General features: G+C 47.0%; 1 protein-coding gene across 1 annotated transcript in view; it reads left to right on the forward strand.

Moving 5' to 3' along the window:
• Window positions 1–354: 354 nt before the first annotated feature.
• Mgmt (O-6-methylguanine-DNA methyltransferase) overlaps window positions 355–24,497 on the forward strand; it is a 226,650-nt gene continuing 202,507 nt past the window's right edge. The window contains 1 exon segment of the mRNA NM_012861.1: window positions 355–415. The gene's annotated coding sequence lies outside the window, so the exon portion shown is untranslated.

Genomic DNA, 24,497 nt, shown 5'->3' on the forward strand with positions numbered 1-24,497 from the left:
GCTCCAGAGGGCTGATGAAGCGTGAAGTTTAAGATGGGCAAAGGACCGGTTTCAGATCTGAAGAAAAAGTCCTGTTCTGAGTGCACGCACCCAGAGAGGAAGCACAGAGTTGCAGCCTGGCGTCACGCACTAGGCGTGCTCGGCCCACAGAAAGCCCTCCCTATACCCCCCCCCCCCGCCTCTCTTCCGGCAGCTCCCAGCCACGCCTCCGCGTACCAGGCTGGCTTAATACTCTCCGTTCCACGATCTCACAGCTCCGCAACCCTCTGCAACCTGGCTCTGCCCCTGCTCACCAGGCCCCGCCCCACGCTAGGTCCCGCCCCCATCACGTGCACCAGCCTGCGGACCATATTTCTCAGTTCCAGAGCCAGTGTACCGTTCCAGGTTACGGAGTTTCTGCACAGTTTGCAAACTGGTGAGTTTTGGGGCACCGTGTAGGGCCCTCCCTGGAGAAAGTCGAAGTCCAGAGCCCAGGGAGACAGTCGTGGCTCTGAGTTGTCCTAAGGGCTCCTTTCTCTCTCCAGGACCTCAGCCCCTTCTGTACTGGCTGCCCTACTGTTCCTGGACTCAGGGTTCCTAGGCCAATTTGCCTGGTGACTGGGGATGTCTCCTGCCACACCTCCAGATGCCCAACACTTTTCAAGCCTCTGCTGGATCCATGCTGGGCCTCTGACCATCCTCTTTCCCTTCACTGGTGACTCCCCGGGCATGGGGGTCTGCTTCACCTTTCTTTCAGGAAGCTTCCAGAAGCACCTGCTCTGATCCGCTTGCAATAGGCCCATGCTTTTCATAGCTCTATCTTTCTTGAGAGTAGGAGAAAATAACCAAGCCCCAGGGTCCTGTAACATTATGGCTGGTGTTAGGTACATCTGGTTAAAGCCTCAAAGAGTAGACAGTACATGCGCTCCTCACCTACTGGGTCTAGGTTTTTGTTCTGTAAATTTTACTCCCAGCTGCCTGATTCAGAAACTGCTTGTGTGTTCAGAGAAGCAAGGTTTGAGTGTATGTGTGCATGCACACCCTGGTCCCTCCTCAGACACTGGAAGGAGTTTGTGAAAAGGGTATTATAGACCCACTTTTCATTTCACTTCCCAGACAGGTGATCCCAGATGCTTTTAACTTTACATGTCTCTGGATATCTGCAGCATTTGTCTTAGGATGCTGGTTGTGGGGGGTGTGTTAGAAGCCTGGCTTGTGGTCAGTATCCGGCAAGCCTGGGCATGTTATTTGAGCATCTGCCAGGACCTAGAGCCTGAGAATGACAGGACAGAATGGTCCTGTACTAATGGCCTGCCTGAGGCTTCACTCCTTCCTGGCCACTCTCTGGGTCTCCACATAGTTTGGCAGTGAAATAGTACTTTACCTTCAGAGGTCTGGGGGAACCAGGCCTCAAGGATCTATGGGAGTATTTATTTTTTTCAATGAGAGGGAAAGATCTGTCGTCGTAAAGGTTTGATCAATATGTGGCATGTCTTTGAAGATGTTTCTGCTGTTACCAAGGTTTAAGAAGCAGAGCCTCAGGTGCGGTGGTAAGCTGCCTGTGTCTTGGACAACAACCTTTCTGTGGAGAGAAAAGTCACCAATCTTTGGATCCTGTTCTACATCAGTGGGCCCCATGTGGGCCTGTCTCTCCTTCCTCCCCTCACTGGGCATGCCTGCACAGGAGTTTCATTGGCTTACTGTTCTATGGCTTCGGTAAAACACCATGACTAAAAAATCTTGGGGAGGGGAGGGTTTGTTTGGCTTATATGTCTTGATAACAGTTCACCATGAAGGGAAGGTAGGGCAGGAAGTCAAGAATGGAAGGAACTTGGAGGCAGGAGCTGAAGCAAAGACTATGGAGGGATGTTGTTTATTGGCTTGCTCCTCATGACTTACTCAGCCTGATTTCTTATACAGCCCAGGACTGTGTGCTCAGGTCACTCATAGTAAGCTGGGCCTAGCCACAGCTGCCATCAGTGGAGAAGATACAGCAGACGTATGCTCTCAGGCCACTCTGGCGGAGGCATTTTCTTAGCTGAAGCTCCCTCTTCCTAGATGATCTGAGCTGTGTCAAGATGACAACGAAACAAAACAAAACAAACAACCAACCAACCCCAGGACAGTTAGGTCCTCCTTTTCCCTGATGTAGGTGTACGGGTAGGAAGAACACCAGAAATGCTTCCCTTCCTTCTTTCCTGGGATACCCAAACACTGTACTCTTCACTGCATTTTTTTTTAATTAGATGAATTAATGTGGTGGCTCACTCTAGTAATCCCTGTACTTGAGAGTCTGAGTCAGGAGGATTGCCAGGAAGGGTCACATAGTCATTCTAGGCTCCTTTGAGCCAGCCTGAAACTTTGTCTCCAAAACACAACCAAACAACCGGCAACCAAACAACAAGCCGGCAACCAAACAACCCTGCTGTCATAACGGTGCTTATTTTAAGGAGTACAGATGTTTAGAATCCAGTGGTCAGGCCATCCAGACCTCTCCTTGTCCGTGCCTTTCTTAGATGTTGGTTTTGATAGGAAGCGATGAAAGCATAACTATCGTCTGGATTCTGTGTTTTCCTTATCACAGGACCACTCACATGCTCCTGCACTTGGGATATGATTACCCCCTATCCCCGAGTAAGCTGAAGACACTGTAAGTCAGAAAAAGGCATTTCACATATCTGACTCCATGAACAGCTCCACCCAATAGCACAGTAAACCATGCTCCAGATTGGAATGCTATCCGGTGTTTTGGCACGAATCACATTGTTAGCTTTAAAGTTCACATTTGAAAATCATGCAGTTGGGCTACCAAAACAAACATGCAAACACACACACACACACACACACACACACACACACACACACACACCAACTCTCATAATATTTTAATAAGCTTGCAATCTTTTGTCGGGCCACATTTGTACCTGTTCTCTGCCACATGTGGCCTGTGGGGCACAGGTTGGATGGACCGACTTATGTCTGTGGCTTTGGCTGGAAGGACCACAGATCATCAGTGCTGAAAAAGGTCTAAGTTCAAAGCACACATGATGTCTACTGAGACCATAATGCTTTGTACCATGGGAAAGTACAAAAGATTGGGTGCGTCATGAAAGCTGGGGACAGTCCTGTCTCCTCACATGTCATCGTGATCCTGCTAATGCCCCACCCTGATGTAAAGTGCCTCCTGTATATCCACTTTCCTCCAGGCCTTTGGGTATATGTCACACATGAATATCTCAGACTCTGGAGGACCCTGGTTTGGCTGCTACCACAGGCATGTCTGGCCATGTTTTGGTGGGTGGCTGGCTTTGCCAAAGTTCTTACTGAAGACGTTGATGTCTGACTGTAGGCTGTTTTTAAAATAGAACATGAAGGTTCAAACCAGAGACCTATAGACCAGCAATCACTTGAGCAGAGAGGCCTTCCGCCCAAAGACACTGATAAACAAACTGGCCTACACCCGTTCTGGGTCTGAAGTGAAAGCGAAAGGATTTTTCTAGGAGGGAGTAGGAGGGGGCTGGCTCTGCCTTGGTTGGCAGGATGGATTTTCTTGTTCTGTTTGCTGTAGAGGCCTGTGCTGGGCATAGATAGATAAAAGTTGGAGATTCGGCATTGTGGCCTAAATATGGCGTGGCGTGTGTCCTTGGTCAGCCATTGGCCACAGTCAAGCTCTCTGACTTGAGCAGTAGTAGTAATAAAGGGGGGCCGTGTGGTTTGGGGGAAGCCACATAATGAATACATGAAAGGTCGTGAAGGACTTACTCCTCTCTGTAGCTGTTAAAATGATTTGCCTTAAGAAGGGGAACACATCCTCTGGTGATGTTCTGTGACCTTCAAGGAAACAGTGCCTTGTCAGATGTGGTTTCCATGAGAGGAGGGAGGGGTCATAGGCTGAGTCTACCATGATACCAGGCATCCCTGGGTTAGACCAGCCTCCTATACCTTGCTCCAGTGAAGCAATCAAATAGACAGGCTCTCTCCAGGGGCCATAGACACAGTGGTGACGCTCTTGTTGGCGGTTGAAACTTGTTTTTTGCACTCCCAGTTGGAGCGAACTCATTTTGGTCTTCAATGTGCAAGTAGGACCAGTTTAAAAAAAATTCTATAGAAACATCTTACGGCTTTTATTGGTTGTCCCGTATAACCACAAACGGAACAGTGGGAGAGCGATAAGTGCCTGGCGTGTCCACTCTGCTGCTAAAATTTTCTTGTTAGAATAATTTCCTACCCATAACACTTGTGAAGTCAGCCCCACATCCAGCTCAGCTCTGGGGCCCATTCCCAGAAGTCTGAGGGTGACACCAAATGCACAGTCCACCAATGGCATGGCTCGTAAAAGCAGGCACTTGTTAAATCTATTTGTTTTTATTATAGACATCGATCTGCCAGTTGCAATAATGCATTTATGGACATTTTTCTGCAAGCACAGTGCTGGTGGCAGTTTTTACTGACAAATTGAGTTGTATGGATAGTAGTTCAGAGCACTCTTAGCCTATTGACAGATTGGGTGATCCCAACACTGATTTCTGTGACTTAGTGGGTGAGGAGAGAGAATGGCTCTGGAGCAACGTAGGAGCTGGGACTCTAGTCCTGGGGATGCTAGTTAGGTGGAGAGACGGAATAAGGAACAGACGGTTATTTCTCATTTGTAAACTTTGCTGAATTTTAACCCAGAACGGTGGGGAGCCAGGAATGTTACCTTCAGGTTGGTCTGCTGTTGGTATATATGGTCAGGTCCTCCCAGCATGGGCTCCAGCAAGGCTGGGTATGGCAACCTTGCTCTCCATGAGTGAGTGAGTGTTCACAGGCTGACCCAAAGGTGATCTGAACAGTGTTGGTATTAGAATTTATGAGAGCCCTGGTCCCCAAGATGGGTAATAGGGTCCTATGGCAGGACCCGAGCATACACTCAGCCTTGTGGGCTCCTAAAGGACTCTGGTTGCTCTAGTGAGCCCTTGAGTCCATCTCTAGGGAAAGCCAGGAAAGAACATGTTAGCCCAGAGCAACTTCAGGGCTCTCTTCCAACTGGACCCATCTGTGTTTGGCGTTAAGTTGCTCCTGCTTGTGAATACATTGTCAACTCTTTAGAGACACGTGAGTCTCTTCCATGTGCAAACCCAACATGTTATCATCCCATTGTAACTTTCGGTTTTGTGGTTCTGACAGCAGATGCAGATGTGACCAGAGCCCTGGCAGTAGCTTTATGTACAAGAGTGAAGCATGGGCAGGCATGGCTTGCCTCCCTCCTCCGTGCCCTTCTGAATAGGCTGTGTTACATTTCTTCTGTAGAAGCATTGTCTCACAGTGATGCCCAGCTTTCTTTCTTTTTTCTTTCAATTTTTATTATTTTGTTTATTTATATTCCAGTCATTGTCCCCCTTGGTCTCTCCCGCCCCCAGAGTTCCTTATCCCATTCCTCCTCCCCCTTGCCTCTAAGAGGGTGCTCCCCACCACCAGACCCCTCTCTTCCCTAGGGCTTCAAGTCTTTCCAGGATTAAGTGCATCTTCTTCCACTAAGGCCCGACCAGGCAGATCTCTGATGTGTGTGTGTGTGTGTGTGTGTGTGTGTGTGTGTGTGCGTGCGCGCGCGTGCGTATGTGCGTGTGTGTGCCAGGGGCCTCGGACTGGCCTGTGTTTGCTCCTGGTTGGTGGCTCAGTCTCTGGGAGCTCCCTGAGGTCTGAGTAAGTTGACACTGCTGCTCTTCCTATGAGGTCTCTCTCCCCTTCAGCTTCTTCAATCCTTCCCCTAATTCAACCATAGAGGTGCCCAGCTTCAGTTCAGTGGTTGGGTGTATCTGCTTCTGTCTCAGTCAGGTACTGATAGGGGCTCTCAGGGACAGCCATGCCAGAATCCTGTCTGTAAGCCCATCATCATCATCATCATCAGTAGTGTCAGGCCATGGTGCCCTCCTGTGAGATGCATCCCAAGTTGGGCCAGTCACTGAACTGCCTTTCCTTCTTCTCCATTTTTGTCTCTGCTGTTATTTTGGACAGGAACAGTTTTAGGTCAGAACTTAAGAATACGTTTGTGTTGACCGGGGGTTGGTAACCCATTCTCTGCACTTGAGGCTCTGTCTACTGGAGGTAGGTCTTTGAGTTCCCTCCCTCAGTGTTGGGCATTTTGGCTAAGGTTACCCGCATTGAGTCTTTAAAGTTTCTTACCTCCCAAGTCTTTGGTACTTTCTAGACCCCCTCCCTTCCTCTCTGCTAAACTCTATTTATTCTCTTGGCCCTCTTGGGTCCTCTCCTATTCTTCCTATTCCCCCTGATCCTGTTCCCCCTTTTCCCTCCCGCTCCCCTCTCGCACCCAGGTCCCTCCCTCCCTCTGCCTCCTGTGATTATTTTCTAACCCCTTCTAAGTGGAATTGAAGCATCCTCACTTGGGCCTTTCTACTAGTTATACTTCTTACGGTCTGTGTGTTGTATCCTAGGTATTCTGTACTTTTTGGTTAATATCCACTAATCAGTGAGTGCATACCATGAATGTCCTTTTGTGGCTGAGTTACCTCACCCAGGGTGATATTTTCTAGTTCCATCCATTTGCCTGCAAAATTCATGATGTCCTCGCTTTTAATAGCTGAATAATTATGTAAGTATTCATTCTTCGGTTGAGGGACATCTGGGTTGTTTCTAGCTTCTGGCTATTACAAATAAGGCTGCTATGAACTTGTGGTATGGTGTGGCATCTTTTAGGTATTATGTCCAAGAGTGGTATAGCTGGGTCTTCAGGTAGAACTATTTCCAGTTTTCTGAGGAACTGCCAGACTGATTTCCAGAGTGACTGTGCCAGTTTGCAATCCCACCAACAGTGGAGGAGTGTTCCCCTCTCTCCACATCCTCTACAGCGTGTGCTGTCACTTGGGTTTTTGATCTTAGCAGTTCTGATTAGTTTAAGGTAGAATTTCAGGGTCATTTTGATTTGCATTTCTCAGATGACTAAGGACTTTGAACATCTCTTTAAGTGCTTCTTGGCCATTCAAGATTCTTCTGTTGTGAATTCTCTGTTTAGCTCTGTACCCCATTGTACTGGCTTGTTTTGTGTGTCAACTTGACACAAGTTGGAGTTATCACAGAAAAGGAGCCTCAGTTGAGGAAATGCCTCCATGAGACCCAGCTGTAAGGCATTTTCTCAACTAGTGATCAAGGGGGGAGGACCCAGACCATTGTGGGTGGTGCCGTCCCTGGACTGGTGATCTTGGGTTCTATGAGAAAGTAAGCTGAGCAAGCCAGGGGAAGCAAGCCAGTAACTAACACCCCTCCATGGCCTCTGCATCAGCTCCTGCTTCCTGGCCTGCTTGAGTTCTAGTCCTGACTTCCTTTAGTTATTAACAGCAATTTGGAAGTAAGCTGATGTTTGTGCAGGAATAGAAACCCTGACTAAAGCACTCATTTTTTAATTGGGTTGTTTGGTTTTTTGGAGGTTAACTTCTTTTTTTTTTCCTTTTTTTCGGAGCTGGGGACCGAACCCAGGGCCTTGAGCTTGCTAGGCAAGCGCTCTACCGCTGAGCTAAATCCCCAACCCCAACTTCTTGAGTTCTTTATATATTTTGGATATTAGCCCTCTGTCAGATGCAGCATTAGTGAAGTTTTCCCCTCCAATCTGTAGGTTGCCAATATGGCCTATTGATAGTGCCTTTTGCCTTACAGAGCTTTTCAGCTTCATAAGGTCCCATTTGTCAATTCTTGATCTTAGAGCCTGACCCATTTGTGTTCTGTTCAGGAAATCCACCCCTTCCCCCAGTACCAATGAATTTGAGGCTCTTTCCCACTTTTTTTCTATTAGATTCAGTGTATCTGGTTTTATGTTGAGGTCCTGGATCCACTTGGACTTGAGCTTTGAGCAGAGTGATAAATATGGAACTATTTTCATTCTTCTACATACAGACGTCCAGTTAAACCAGCACCATTTATTGAAGATGCTTTTTTTCCCCATTGTATGTTTTTTGTTTTTTGTTTGTTTGTTTGTTTGTTTTTTTGTCAAAGATCAAGTGTCCTTAGGTGTGTGTGTTTACTTTTCAGTCTTTAATTCTGAAGCATTGATCAATCTGTCTGTTTCTGTATCAATACCATGTGGTCTTTATCACTGTTGCTTTAGGTCAGGGATGGTGATTTCCCTGGAAGTGCTTTTATTGTTGAGAATTGTTTTGGCTACCTAGGTTTTTTGTTTTTTCATATGAAGTTGAGAATTGCTCTTTCCATGTTTGTAAAAAATTGTGTTGGAATTTTGATGGGGATTGCATTGACTCTGTAGACTGCTTTTGGTAAAATGACCATTTTTACTATGTTACTCCTACCAATCCATGAGTGTGGGAGATCTATCTTCTGATGTCTTCTTCGATTTCTTTTTTCTGGGATTTACAAATCCCAAGAACTATAGTTCTTGTCTTACAGATCTTTCACTTTCTTGGTAAGAGTTACACCAATATATTTTGTACTATTTGTGGCTATTGTGAAGGGTTTTTGTGAAGGGTTTTCCTAATTTCTTTCTCAGACTGTTTATTGTTTGTGTAAAGGAAGGCTACTGATTTGTTTGAGTTATTGTTATATTCTGCCACTTTGCTGAAGTTGTTTATCAGCTGTAGGAGTTCTCTGGTGGAATTTTGGGGGTCACTTATGCATACTATCATATCATCCACAAATAGTGGTGTCTTGACTCCCTTCTTTACAAATTTGTATCCCTTTGATCTCCTAAGTACTATAATGAATAGATAGGGAGAGAGTGGGCAACCTTGTCTTGTCTTGGATTTTAGTGAGATTGCCACTAGTTTCTCTCCATTTAATTTGATGTTGGCCGTTGGTTTGCTATATATTGCTTTTGTTATGTTTAGGTATGTGCCATGAATTCCTGACCTCTCCAAGTTCTTTAACATGAAGGGGTATTGTATTTTGTCAAAGGCTTTTTCAGCATCTAATGAGATGGTCACGTGGCTTTTTTTCTTGAGTTTGTTTACATAGTGTATTATGTTGATTTATGGATTTTTGTATATTGAACCGTCCCTCCATTCCTGGGATACAGCCTATGGGATCATGGTGAATGATGAAGGTGTGTTCTCTTGTTTTGAGGTGAAATGTTCTGTAGATATCTGTTAAATCTATTTGGTTCATAACTTGTATTAGTTTCACCGAGCCCTTGTTGAGTTTCTGTTTCAATGACCTGTCTATTGGTGAGAATGGGGTGTTGAAGTCTCCCACTACTATTGTGTAAGGTTTGATGTGTGTTTTGAGCTTTAGTAACTCCTTTTATGAGTGTGGGTGCTCTTGGATTTGGGGCATAGGTGACTTGAGACTTCCTCTTGGTGGAATTTTCCTTTGATGAATATGAAGTATTCTTCTCCATTTCATATGATAACTTTTGTTTGAAAGTCTATTTTATTCAATATTAGAATGACAACTCCAGCTTGTTTCTTGGGGGGACCATTTGCTTGGAAAACTTTTTTTCCAGCCTTTTACTCTGAGGTAGAGTTTGTCTTTGTCATCCAGGTGTGTTTCTTTTATGCAGCAAAATGCTGGGTCCTGTTTATATATCTAGCCTGTTAGCCTGCGCCTTGGGAAGTTGAGTCCATTGATGTTGATAGATATTAAAGACAGATGATTGTTAGTTCCTGTTAAATTTTTGTTGCTGGAGGTGGTATTATGTGTGTGTATGATTCTCTTCTTTTGGATATATTGTGAAATGTTTAATTTCTTCTATTTTCTTGGGTGTAGTTACCCCCCTTGTATTGGAGATTTTGTTCCAGTATCCTCTGTAGTGCTGGGTTAGTAGAAAGATATTGTTTGAATTTGTTTTTGTCATGGAATATCTTGATTTCTCCATCTATGGTTATTGGGAGTTTTGCTGGGTATACTATCCTGGGCTAGCATTTGTATTCTTTTAAGGTCTGGATGACATCTGCCCAGGATCTTCTGGCTTTTAAAGTCTCTGTTGAGAAGTCTGGTGTAATTCTGATAGGTCTGCCTTTATATGCTACTTGGCCTTTTCCCCTTACAGCTTTTAATATTCTTTGTTCAATACATTTAGTGTTTTGACTGTTATGTGATGAGAGGATTTTTTTTCCCCTGGTCCAATCTATTTGGTGTTCTGTAGGCTTCTTGTGGATTTATGGCCATCTCTTTCTTTAGGTTAGGGAAGTTCTCTTCTATGATTTTGTTGAAGATGTTTTTGATCAAATGGATCCTTTGAGCTGGGATTCATCACCCTCTTCTATTCCTATTATTCTTAGGTTTGATCTTTTCATTGTTTCTTGAATTTTCTGGATATTTTGGGTTAGGAGCTTCTTACACTTTGTATTGTCTTTGACCGATGTGTCAATATTTTCTATGGTACCTTCTATGCCTGAGATTCTCTCTTCTCCCTCTTGTATTCTATTGGTGACGCTTGCATCTGTAGCTCCTGATCTCTTTCCTAAGTTGTCCAGCTCCAGGGTTACCTCCCTTGGTGTTTTCTTTATTGTTTCTATTTCCAGTTTTAGATCCTCGACCATTTTGTTCACTTCCTTCACTTGTTTGTATTTTCCTGTATTTCTTTAAGGGATTTATTTCTTTCCTCTTTAAGGGCCTCTACCTGTTTAACTGTATTTCTTTAAGGGAGTACTTAAAGGCCTCTATCGTCTTCACATGAGATGGGGTTTTAAGTCACTATCTTGCTTTTCAGGCATGTTGGGGTATCCAGGGCTTGCTGTGGTGGAAGAACTGGGGTTCTCATGGTGCCAGATTACACTGGGTTCTATCACTTATGATCCTGTGCTTGCCTCTGGCCATCTGGTTATCCCTGGTGTTAACTGCCCTCGGTGTCTCTGACTGGAGCCAGCCTCCTTGGGGATAGGTGGAGCTGGTCTCCTTGGAGGCAGGCAATGCTGTCTCTGGTTAGGGTGGATGTTTTGTGTCTCTGGTTAGAGCAGGCTTCCTGTGTCTCTGGTTACTGCAGACTCCTGGGAAGCAGGCAGGATGTGTCCCACATTACTTTGGCCCCCTGGGAAGCAGGTAGGCTATGGGGTGTGGGATTGTAGTGGTCTGCTGATCTGGCCTGATGGAGAAGTGGATCAGTAGGAAGGTGGAGCTCAGTAGGGCGGGCGGACCCTATGTCAGCTGGTCTCTATGGCTTAGGTTTCTGCAGACCTAGGAGGCAAGTCGATTGGTGGGTATCTGGCCACTGACCTGGCCTGGGTCAGAAGCTGGCCAGAAGAAGGGTGGAGCTTGGGGTGAGGGGTAGGTCCCGAGTCAGCTGGGCCCTGTGGTTGTCCTAGCTGGCATGGCTATTTGGGCAAGATTCTCACTTGTGTCTTTGATAACTGTGGACCTCCTGGGAGACAGGCAGACTGTAGGTGTGGGAAGGTAATTGTCCTGGCCAGGGTAGGAAGCAGAGGCCCAGGTTTCAAATACAAACCCAAATATGGTTTTGTGGAACTGAAAGGGGGTTATATAGCAAATGCTGGAGCCACATGTAGAGACAGGATGATGTGATGTTGATAGAGTCAGATAATGGGTGAGATGGGCAGCTGCTAACCACCCCATCCAGGTGTCTCCTTGTCTGTCGGATAAGAATGACTTATTCTGTCTACCTGAGTAAGAACCACCACATGCCGTAATAAATGAATACTTGTTTTATAAATAAAAAGCACGGCACAGACAGAAGCCTTCTCTCAGACCCACAGTTTCACTTAAAAGCCCTTTGACCTTCCAGGGCAGCCAGCACACATACAGCTCTTTGGTCCTAGCTTCCTGGTAGCCCAGTCAGCATGCTTGTTTACTTCAGTGAGCATCTTTGTTTCCTTCAACTCAGCTAGAACTTACATCACAGATTCACATCCCCCAAGCCCCCTTTAGGTTAGTAGCACAGTGGTCACCTGCAAAATCCCTGGGGACAAGATGGCTGCCCTGAGTTTGAGAAAGGTGACGACTGTAAGGCTTGCTGTCATACTGTGGGGTGTGATGGAGGTGGTATCTGGACGGATACTGGTGGCCAGGCCCTGGTGAGCTCTGAGCAGTGATAACAGTTGCTTTGAGATGACGTCAACTGACAGTCACAAAGCTTTGCTTGGGAAAGCAGGACTTGAGGCTGTGGAACTCCCCGGTCCTCAGGTCTGGGTATTGGGTGTGGCTCCTCCGAGGTGCTGGGTTTCTTAAGGTTTTATTTGTGGAGCTGGTGTGCTACTCTGTTGCCAGTTTCCATCTTTGTTTTTGAGAGTTACCAAAGTGCTTGGCCTAGTGTTCCCCTGTGCAGGAGGTCAACTTCAGCTGGGCCCTGGGAGGATGTACACTCAGACATACTCAATGTTGGTGCCAAGAGCAGGCAGCTCTGTTTCCCATGCTTTCCTAACGTGCTGCCAGGGCCAACCAGCCCTAGGCTTGACATCTCCAGTCTACTACATTAAAAGAACATCCTGAAGGACCAGACACATGATCCCACATGATGACCCTGGTCAGAATCAGCGGTGACACTAGCCTGTCTAGCCTTTTCCTTCATGTGAGTGCTCATTTCATAGCATCAAGGGATAACCCAGGTCTGCTGGGTAAGTCTTGTCAAAACAACAGTGATCTGAAGCAGGGCTTGTGGTGCATACCTGAAACCTCAGTGCTTAGGAGATGGAGGCAAGAACAGGAGTTCAGAGCCACCCTTAGTTACACAGTGGATTCGAGGAGAGCCTGGGCTACATGAAATCTTGTCTCAAAACCCCTTTGTCATGATTAATTTTTTTTTTAAAGTCTGTGCCTCACTCCGTGGCGCTGGATAGCCTAGATCTCCTTATGTAGACCAGGTTGGCCTCCAACTCAGTGAAATCCTTCTCCTCTGCCTCCTGAGCGCTGGGGTTAAAGGTGTGCACCACCACACCTGGTATGTGATATTTAATCTCGATGGTCAACTTCATGGAATTTGGGATCTCCATGGCAACACACCTCTGGGCATGTCTGTGAGGGAACTTTTAGATTGGGTTGAGATGGGAAGATCTACCCTAAATGTGGGTGACATCGTCCCATGGGCTGCAGCCCCAGCCTGGGTAAAAAGGAGAAAATCAATTGAGCACCAGCCTTTATTACTCTGCCTCTTGACTGTGGATACAGTACAGTCAGCCACCTCCTACTGTCATGCCTTCCCCACCACAGAGCACTGTATTCCCTCGAACTGTCAGCCAGGATATACAGGAAAGCATTATGTGCTCCCCGACCCCCAATATATCAGAGCTCTGCAGACATTTTAGCGAATGGGGAATAGGTTTTCCTTGAGTGGCTTTTCACCTTGTGTGACTCATATCATCATGGAATGTTGAAAGCATACCGTCTGCTTGCTTTGCCTAGCCAAGGTGTCCCACCTTTTGACATTGTGACACGATATTGTATCAAACTCCATTCAAAGCTACTGCATGGCGGTCCAGCTAAAGGTTGGCTGTGCTGTGTCGTAGGTCATCTTACCATATCCTCAGACTTAACTGAAGAGGGATAGGCAAGTATTGGCTTTCTTTCTTAACATGTGAGGAAGCCGGCTTCAGTGGTACATGGATGTAGAGGTCTAGAACACAGATTTGCTGGTTGACCAACAGGCTTCTCACCATTCTGTGGTGCTTTCTTTGCAGTGAGAAGGCTGAAAGGGTGCTGGGATGCCTTTGTGGAGTGAAACCCGATATCTACAAACACACGCTTATGTATTCAATGAAGGCTTTCTGGCCAGTGTCACCAGTCTTTGCCCTTGGCAACAAAGAAAAGCGTGTGTCTGAGCCTGCTCCTGCATGAGGGCTCTCAGGATGCCATGAGGAGAGTGCAGCACTTTAGCTGGGAGTGAATGCAATGCAGATGTAGGGACAAGACCCTGCCTGTAGGCGCTTCGCTCCTTGTGGTCCATCTCTGCCCCACACCCCTTAGTGAGTGGAGGGCAAATACTCTGGGGTTGGAGGAGAAAGGGAGCATCCAAGCTCTCTCTGTGGAATATCCACCCATCTTACCATGTCTCTGCTGGACAGGGACCCTTGCCCGATCCTCCTCGGCATGCCTCTGGGGCAGCTTCTGTGACTTCTTGTTGGTGGGGGAGTGTTTGGGGCAGGGCTGGGATATTCCAGGTAGAGCCCTGGACTATGAGCTCTGAGGTGCCCGGGGACCTGTTAGCAGGGAATTCAGTTTGAGAAGAGTATGGAGATAGCTAACAAGGAGGGCTGGAATGGTAGGTGGGGCAACTCCAGGAGGGTCTGTCCCATGCTGAGGAGTGTGGGGAGAACAGGCCATTGCCCTGATCCCTAGGAAGATCATTTGCCTGCTTCTTGTTCAGATGGGAAGACAAGGAAGGTCAACCATGGGATCTGGCAGTGAGGGGTGGAGCCTGTGGAGGTCATGTGGGGTCTGGCAGTGAGGGGTGGAGCCTGTGGAGGTCATGTGGGGTCTGGCAGTGAGGGGTGGAGCCTGTGGAGGTCATGTGGGGTCTGGCAGTGCAGGGATAGTACTTCTGGAGGTCATGGGAACAACCTTGTCAGCTGATTGAGAGGGAAGACTAATTAGAAAAGACAACTACATATAATAAGGTCATCTTTTAAAATTTCTGTTTGCTTGTTGATTGATTGATTAATTGATTTTTAAGACAGGTCTCATATAGCCCAGGTTGACCTGGAACGCACCATGTCTGCAAGAGTGACCTTGAACTCCTAATCGTCCTACCTCTACCTTCTAAGGGGTGGGATTATAGGCTAGAACCATCTAGCCAGGGTCATTTCCTTATTCTGGAAGGAGGAAATGTTTGGCGTGCGTGCTTTTATTTAACGTGGATCTTAGAGACGCATGCTGTCTCCTTGCTTGGCATTTGGGCTCTGAGGGGGAGATTGTCTTATCTTAACTGCTCTTTCAGGCAGAGGTGTCAGCAGGGAGGAAGGCAGCTCATTAACCAGCACCTCCACCCCCAGCCTGAGCTCAGTGGGGGCAACCTGTACTTCCTGTGGGCAAGCCTGCTATCCTGAAAACCACACTGACAAGTGTTAGGTGTACAGTCATATCAGAATGCAAATTAGCAGTACAGTGCGTGCTTGGCTTGCTTACGTAAAGACCATGGGATGTTCCCACTGGGCAGTAGATTCCTGTGGGGCTCTGGTGGTGTTCCAGTGCAGGAGATACTCTCTGAGGGTCAGTGAGGTCAGGGGCCTGCTTTCCAGTGTTGTAACAGCGTACCCGAGACTGGGTGGTGGATAAGGAAAGAGCTTCTGGGCTCACAGTATTGGAGCTGGGATGCTGGATATCAGGATCGCATCTGGTAAAGGCCCTGGGTTGTTTCATCTCCCATTGAAGAGCAGAAGGGCCGGCAGGCATCTGCAGAAGGGAGAAAAGGGGGCTAAGTGCTGTCATAACTGACCCATTCCTGAGAGAAAGACCCCATGAAATTGTCTCTTACAGTCCAAAGCCCTCCCACTGGGCACTGCCTTCTGTGCTGCATGGTGGAATTGTTCTGGTACATGGATTTTTGGGAGAAGACATAGCAGGCTTGTGCTAGCCTTGTTCTCGAAGGTCTGAGTAGAGAAGACTGGGTAAATGATATATATATATTTGTATTCTGCGTGCTGGTGAGGGCATCTGGAAGACAGTAGAAAATTTGGCCTTCATGGAGGGGTGTTAGTGGTGGAATGTGTTTGTGTAAGTTAGATTTTTTTTGTGCGCGCATGTGCATGCGTGCGTGCGTGCGTGTGTGCGTGCGTGCGTGCGTGCGTGCGTGTGTGTGTGTGTGTGTGTGTGTGTGTGTGTGTGTGTGTGTGACTAAGTACCCAAGGGAATAATTTAAGGGAAAGTTTGTTTCAAAGGCCTCTGGTGAGTGACTCCATTGTTTCTGAGCCTCTAACAGAGGTAGAAAATCACAGTCATCAAGAAGCAGAGACAGAGTGAAATGGGGGAGGGAGCGAAAGAGAGGACAAAGTCAAGGTCACAGTGTCTTTCCAGGATATGCCCTAGTGACCTACTTCCAATGAGTCTTTTCCTTCTAGTACTGTCATAGTATAAATCCGTCAGTGGATGAGTTCATTGATTAGGTCGGAGCCCTTAGGATCTAATCGTGTCTTAGTGATTGGAACCACCAGCTGAGGACCAAACTTTTGACATTTGAGTATTATGGGGACACTTCCCATCTAAGTCATCACAGTTTGAAATAGCCCTTCTGAATGAATCCGAGTAGAGATTTAAGCACGAGAGATAGGCAGCCACTGGGAGAATCAGGGAGAGGTCACCAGGGGTAGGAACTTGGGTGATCAGGGTGGGTGTCAAATGGACACAGGGTTGGGTCAGAGTGACGTAGAGGAGTCAGAGCCCACAGGCTTCACTAGTCTTGCTTCTTTATATGGGAGATGCCAGAGTTCTTGTAAGGTCTCAGAAACAGAGATTGAGAGTCTCAGTGTTCCTAGATTGTCATCTAGTTAAGATAATGCCAGCCATGACTCCTGTGCCTGTGTCAGGTGACAGGGAATCAAATGAGGAAGCATGTCACATCCTCAGCACAGTGGTGGTAGGAGCTCTGTTCTGGGTACGCCGCCGTTCTTGTTAGTAAGGCTTTTAGCACTCAAGGGGAAGTTTCTAGAATAATGGGCAAAGAAAAGAAATGATATATTTCCAAAAGTTACTGAATTTAGCCAGCTATCCCAAGAAGACCCAGGTGTACTATTCTTTATTGTGCAGAAAAAAATTTGTTTCTGTCACCATTGCGTTAGCATCAGATTAAGCTGTCGAGTCAGATGGATGCAGGGCGTCGCGTGGGCTCTCTGCTGATTAACAGGCTCCCTGCGCCTCCTCCAGCCCATCCGTCTCTGGGCTGAGCAGGGGTCTGAGAACTGACTTGTAGTTGCTGGTGGGAACAGAGTCCCCTTGGGTCAAAGTCGGGAGACTAGGGTAGGCTGCTTCCAGAGTGCTGCTTCTGACATATAGCCAGGAAGTTTCCTTAGGAAGACGAGCAGGTGTAAACATGGGTAAATCTTAAAGTTCAAGTTTATCCTTCCTGCTGACCGGGTTAAAAGAACAGGTTCTGAGAGTTGCTGCCTTTTCTTGGATGTGGGGGACTAGACATGGGTAAGTGGGCCTTTTAATCATAAGCTAGATGTATCCCAGGCACGCTGGGGTCACTGGCGTTCTGAAGTTTTCACTCCTCAGCTCTCCTGGACATGATGGCTGTGACTGTCACTAGCTGGAGTTGCCCTCAGCTCTGAGTCTAGATCACTAGTTTTGTTTCTTTCGATCTTCAAAAGCATAGGGCTTAAACACCTCCGCCTGGCTCAGAATGAGGCTTCCTGAGTAATTGTACTCAGGGTACATTAAGCTGCAGGGCCATGCAGACTGGTTTGCTGTGGGTCCTGTGAGTCCCACTTCTGTATGGGCCTTGAGGGTTGTGAGCATCTTAAGGCCCTGGGAATCCAGAGTTCTGTGTGAGACTGAGGCTTGTGTGGAGTCGAGGTGGGCCTGGGTATCCTGTGGGGTGGCATGGGACTCCGAAGGGAGAGCATTTGTGTTCTAGCCTCACCATGTCTTGTTTCCATTTCCATCTACCATCCTCTTTCCCTGGAATCACCTAGAAGCTTCTAGAGATGCCAGACTTCACAAATCTTGTACAAGCGAGGAGCATGGCTGCCCAGTACAATGTTGCTTAGCAAGACCCTGGCATAGAGACATGATTGCTGGCCTTTTTTTTTTCCTTCTCATCACTCTTCCCTTCTGCTTAAGATAGGCTCTAGCTCAGATCCAAGGCAAAGTGCGTTTATGCCTGGCTCATTTGGACCGACCTGGTCCCACATATGCCCAGTGGACCGTTTATCTGGACTCTGCTTATACAGTCTTGACTCTGGGTTGCATGTGCAGGTACTCGAGGGTCACCTTCTTCTCTGTACATTGATGACTTTCTTTGTCCCAAGACCCAAACACAGAAACACTCTCCTGTCAGCCCTCAGACCTTCCCAGTCTCAAGTTCGAGAAGCTACTTCACCCTTGGATTCCTTCCTGAACATTCCATTACACTTGTCTTTCACCTTCTTGGTACTGGGTTCATCCTGCAGTGTTGGAATGCTGGATCAGGAGCCCTCTGGGGCCTGGACTGTTTACACAACATGACTGCAGGCTGTGCTTTGCTCGGCCTGGACTCTGGTCTCACTGTGTCCAGGGCCAGAGGTTGCAGTTGTGTGCAATGAGGCTGTGTTTGAGACTAGACCTTCAGAAGACTGTTAAGATAAAGTGAGCTCGCAGGAGTGAGGTGGATCCCAGTCCTATAAGCTCCATGCCTTGTAGGGTAGCCTAGGTAGCCAAGCATCTGAGCTTTCATCCCATCTAGACAAAGTTGAATAAATGCCAGCCTGGGTGACTTGTGTTCCAACAGCCAGAGCTGACCGAATATGGTGCTTGCGCATGAAGTTAGAGTTTGGGAGTAAAGATAGATCTCTTGTTACTGGGAAATCTGGGGGTCCTTCTTGTGGGTTCTCAGACTCGTTAATAAAAGAATTTATAAAGTGATTGAGAAGGAAGTTGCAAGACCTTTAGAGTTTGTTAGAAAAACAGCCTGGTGGGTGAGCTGTGAATCTTGGCAACTGTTGCCGAAGAGGAAGCTGGAGAAAGGGAGAGTGGAGAGCCAGGCCTGCCTGAGTTTAGGGGCTGTGAGTTAGGGACCGAAAGCCTGCATGTTGGCTGTGGAGAGATGGGGCAAGTGGAGGGTTTCAAAGAAAGAGGGAAGAAGATGTCCCAAGGTCAGAGAAAGAGACAGTTTACTAAGAAGAGGGGTGGGCTTGTAAACTGAGGGGAAAGCCCCAAAAGCCTGGCCCAGGAAGCCTGTGACCTCTCTAGGGCTTTATATAGACCACTCGTCTTCTGGGCTGCTGCTTTTTTTTTCACCTGCTCTGTTCCATACCAGAGGCTCAAGGGAGGAAGGCAGTCTTCCTCTGCAAAGTGACCGACTGGTTTCTTTCAAAAGTTAGTGCTGTAGCATTTCTGCTCCAGCCCCTGGTTTCTATTCTTACTTGTGTGTGTGTGTGTTGCACATGAAATGCAGGTTATAAGCTTTTTCATATCATTTCTGAGTGCTCCCTGCTCTCCATCCCATAGATGAACACCATGTCCCTAGGCCCTACATTGGGGGCCCATTATGGCCCAGAGAGAAACTGCAGTATGAAGCCAGAGACCTTGGTTGGGGAATGTGTCGTGAATATTAATATACAGATCTGAATTCTTCTTGGTTATCATTTATTTATTTATTTATTTACTTACTTACTTATTTATTTTTATTAGCAGCTGTTTGCTGTTTACTTCCACAGCCGAGAGTCGGCAAGAATATGATTAACCCTGAGGGCCATTTTCTAATGTAATTATTAATGACTGATTCCGCTTATCCTGGGAATCAATAAGGAGGGTGTAGGGGCCCGACGTGTACTTGGACTTGATTTCTTGCATTTCATAAACATGATTCCAGGACAGCGTTCCTATTGGCTTATTACTCAGAGTGTGTTTGGTGAGCCTGAAGTGTGTGATTACTTCCACATAATCATCTTGATAGGTAGTGTTCAGTACGTGACTTATGTTAATATGGTGAATACTGCTGAAGTCTCCCGCCACTAATAGTTAGGGCGGGGATGGATAGTAATTGATCTTCCTGGGAGTGCTGCAGTGTAAAAACAATCCGGGCTGTTGGAAGTGTATTTTACAAGTGTGCATTGGGCCTTTGGGATGTTATATTGAAAAACCCAATTGTACAGTTACCATGGGAACCCAATTAGAATAGATTGCTTTTTTTTTCCTTTTGTCTTTCATCTTGACCAAAAATCTAATGTATTTTAAGCGTTTTCTTATGGAACTTCGTTCCTCTACTGATGTGTTCTGCCACAGGACTCTTTTACCCCCAGCTTCAGCTTGGCACAGTGGTGTCCTTTAGTGGCGCTGTATGTAGATGCCTCCCAGAGAGGTTTAATCACATTGTTGTGGGAATGTTTGTGTACATGGAGGTCTTGGAAAGCATTTTGAAAAGTGGGATGAGGGGTATCTTCCTGAGACTGCAGACACCACCCCGACCTTGGTGTCCCTCTCCAGGGGAAGGAAGATCTAGGGTATCCCACTGAGCTCCTGTGTGTAGGTAGGGGATTGTGTCCCTTCAAAGCCCTAGGTTGCAGAGTGCTAGAGATGTCAGGTGAGCGCTCAGCCTGGAGACCCTAAACTTGGTCTTCGAGTTTGTCTGTGCTCTTAAAATTTGTTAGGGCTCCCAAGAGCTTCTGTGAGCAACACACGGAGGCTTCTCAGTGCTCACAGGACCCGTCCAAGTCCCCTTCGCACACCAACCTCCACGGACCCTTTTATAGGCAAGCATAGCGTTTGCACCTGGCCTATCATAACTTCTATCAGGCGCTTGCAATCACTTTGAAATTTATGTCTTTATTCGTAAGTTTTGTTTTTTCAAACCTCCTTATGTGTATACAATGTATTTTGTTCCCTTTGTCTCCCTGACTTTCTCCCTCTGAATTTTTAAAAGCATCCATTGCAACATAACTATCTAAATAAATAAAGAAATTCAATAAGGAAAAAAGTTATCTATGTTTGGTGCACATAATATCCTCCCCCAAATTCCAGTTAATGTGTGGGCTAAATCCTTGTGTATGGAGGTACAGATGGCCGACTCTATTGCTGTATTAGACTTAACACTGAGAAATTGAAAACTATTTATTAATTCATGTGAACAGCCATAACCCATTCAATTTTTGCATAAAGAGCGTTTTTCAGTGGAAGGCAGTTTTATTTTCCATAAAAAGCAATTAGCAGCAGGAGTGTTACTGGTCTGTCTGCCTTTGTTTCAAGCCTTCTTAATGTCTGGGTGGATAGACAGCAGCTAGGGGCTCAGATCCGCTTTTGTATTCAGACTGCCTGGATGTGTGGCTTTGGTTCAGGCCTACAGAGAAGCTGCCCTTGCCCAGTGCAATAGATGGAAACAGGAACAGCAATGTAGGCTTTCAGATGCACATGTCTGTCCTAGAGCCTCATCACAGCTGGACAAGGGGCCAACTTTTGAAATGAGTTCTGTGCCTTCCCATCTTTCATCTTTTGTCATTAAGTGTGACTTTAACATTAGGTGTTTGCTGCAGTTTGAAATGAACATCCCCAAAAGTCCATGTGTGGAAGGTCAAGTCCCTAGACGGTCCCCATTAGGAGGCTGGAGAACTTTGGAGAGATGGAGTTCAGGAGAAGGGGCCCTGGTGCCCTAGAGGGTGTTGTGGGACCCTAGCCAGTCACTTTTCAAGTGACAGTGAGAAAGTGAACAGCCTTGCTTCACTGGTGTACCAGAGCCACAACCACGCAGCCTCCCGTAGGCTCAAGCAACTCCAAGGAGAGCCAAACCTTTCCTTTGTGAGCTGATGGCTCCAGTTTGCCACAGCGAGGGAGCCTGCCTGGCTCGGCCCCTTTTCTCAGGATGCATCTGCACGGGTATATGTCATCTGTGTGTGTGTGTGTGTGTGTGTGTGTGTGTGTGTGTGTGTGTCTGTGTGTGTGTGTGTCTGTGTGTGTGTGTGTGTCTGTGTGTGTGTCTGTGTGTGTGTCTGTGTGTGTGTGTGTCTCTGTGTGTGTGTGTGTCTGTTTGTGTGTGTGTGTCTGTGTGTGTGCGTGCGTGTGTGTGTGTGTTACACAAGAAATTAAACCTGAACAATTCGGATCTGCTCAGTGCTACTGCAGACCTGGAGGTGTGAGGTGTCTCATTGTGGTTTTGCTTCTTCTGGAGTGATTTTTACTTCCCCGCATCCTTGTGTCACTCACAGGACTCTGGGCTGAAGTGTTGGGAAGACTGTCCACCATATCCTGCCCGACATCACTTCAGAGAGTCGGTTTGCTCTCACTCTTCGCCCTGCGCCTCGGTGTGGAATTTATCTTCATGCCCTTCCCTCCAGCTGCAGCTCAGTTTTGTCCGTCGCTTGTTTTCAGCAGCGTGATTGGCTGGTGCAGTTGTCTCCATCTTCTTCTGCTTGGGTTCCACTGAGCGTCCGGTGTCTGTGAGGTCAGGCTGTTAATGCCACTCACGTCTGTGTCCTGAGATCTGCACTCTCTGTGCCAGGCTTCGTGGTCCTGCTCCCATCTGGGTGACATCCGTGTGTCTTCTTCACCTCATTATTTCTTAGTGCTTGGCTAGGAAAGCGAGATCCTGGTCACCATGCACCTCCCCTTCTGCCTCGTCCAACCTGTTGAGCACAGCTGGCGTGGCTCGTAGCACATCTGTGGAAGTGCCTGCTTCTCTTTCCTCTACCTTCAGGGGTTTGTTCGGTTGGGTAATTTTTTTCTTAGTTGTGGCCCCTGTATATACCTGTCCTTATATGTGTGTTAGTGAGTCCTGGGCATCTACAATGCTCTTCTTGAATGTTAGGTTTTCTAAAGGAGTTTGCTCTGGGAAAGATAAGTCACATTATACGGTTTCAAGGCTCAATTTTAAGCATTATTAGGTGGATCTCGATAGGCTTTCATTCAAGACATTAGCCCGACTGTTAGGGCAGCAACTTGCTTTTACAGGTAAACATGCACACACATAGACACAGAAGGATGCACACATGTGTATGTATTTATATGTGTATGTACACATATATGTATATACATGTGTGTGTTTATATGGTGTGTATGATATAAATTGTCTTATTGGTTCCCAACTTGTAATGGTGTGACTTAGGCTTCTGGGGGCATGGGGAGAACCATCAGACCTAACTTGGTTCCTGTTGCCTCACGTGGTTTGAGAACTGTTGGCAAGGTGACACAGCCCCAGATACACCCAAGAAGAGTAAGGACAAGTGTGAGTCCTGCGTGAGCGTTTAGGGTCAGGCCAATGGTTTGATTGGCTTGCCAATTAGCTCATGGTGTCATTGAGCAACAAGCAGTAGACTAGCAAAGGCCTCAGTGGGCAAGGTGCCTGCCACAAGCCTACTGAGTTGAGTCCCCAGAAACCAGATGGTAGGAGAGAATAAACTTCTATAAGTTGTCCTACGACTTCTGCAGCTATTCCGTGGTTCACAAGCACAGACGCACACATGCACACGCAAATAAATAGGTATGGAAACAGATAAATGTATAAATAAATAGGTATGGAAATGTATTTTTTTTTAAAGAACATAGGTGATATTGTCTTGTGAGCCATGGTGAAGATCTTCTCCCCGGCCCTCCCCACTTCCCTCCTCCTCCTGCCCCACCCTCCCTTCAGCTTCTGTCTTTCTGTCTAATCTCCCACAGATCAGGTTCCAGGCTTGTGCCACCACACCTGGCTGTCTAAGCGTGACTGTCATTAGACATGACTGCCTGTGATGTTGTATATCTGGTTGCTATGGAAATGAAAGGCTGAGAGTGTTTCCTATAAGGTTTTGTATCGCATGTAAAGTTTATATTGTGTATATAGTGATCGTGTGTGTATGTGTGTGGGGGAGAGGTGATGAGAGGAGAGAAGGCAGAGGAAGAGAGGATGAGACTATCTTAGTTCACATAAAATAATGAGCTCATGAGCATATAAATGCTCATGTTATAGAATTTCGCTTTGCGGTCTTTATGACCTTGGCCTCTTCCCACGCCTCCCCGCCACCCCCAGCTACTTTACTTCTCATTATGTTTCCTTTCCTGTCTTCATTTCCTCTTTTTTAAAATTACACACTGTCCCAGGCGTGCTAGATCTTATAAATTCTAGGATACTGGCTAGAGGCTGCCCAGGCCAGCACCCACCCTGTGAGTCGGTCTGTGCTTCCTGTCCTGCTTGGCCCCACCCCAATGATGTCACTGCTCTGAAAGTTGTGTTAATATAGTTTTCCTATGTGTGCTGTTTTCTAAGCAGAAAAGAGGGTGCGATGCGTTGTGAGAACCAGAGACCCTCTGGCTTTCGGAACTTCATCCACAGCTGCATTTGGCCAATCTTCTGTGTGCTGCCCTCTGCCCACCGTGACACTGCCCTCTCGGATTGTCATGTGGTTTGATGGCATCCTTCCTTGTTCCCTGTTAGAGGCATTTGGACCAGTCCCAGGTTTCCCTTGGCTCTACAGTTCTGATGGCCCCGGCATGTGGCTCTAGCACACAGGTGGATCAGTTTCTCTTCTCTGTGTACTCAGGCGGCATCATCGGCCTGTCGGTGACTCTGTGGTACCAGACCATTATGGCTTTGTGAAAACAGCTAAAGCAGATGAGACCCCCTTTAGCGATTCATCCCTAAAGTTACTCTACTATGGATGCTTGCTAGCCTAACTCTGTGGCAAGAAAGATCTCAGTGTGATACGGTGCTTCAGTGTGATCTTGCTAGCACTTCTCCAATCGCGGAGGCTGAAACCTCTTTCCACACTGCCTTTGTGAGACGCCTGTTCACACCTCACACCCAGGCTGGCCTCAGGCTGGCCGTGGTACCAAGGATGAACTTGACTTGTGATCCTCCTGCTTTTACATCCCGAGGCCCGGGATTGTGTGCATATGCCCCGCACCTGGACTTGATGGGTGCTAGAGAGGGTGCAAAGTGTCGAGGATGCGAGGCAGGCACTCCGCTGATGGAGTACATACCCAGCCTCTCTTCACACCCATTTGCCCACATTCCAGTGACTTGTCCCGTT

This window comes from Rattus norvegicus, chromosome 1 (assembly GCF_036323735.1).
Source record: "Rattus norvegicus strain BN/NHsdMcwi chromosome 1, GRCr8, whole genome shotgun sequence".
In the NCBI taxonomy this organism is placed as follows: domain Eukaryota; kingdom Metazoa; phylum Chordata; class Mammalia; order Rodentia; family Muridae; genus Rattus; species Rattus norvegicus.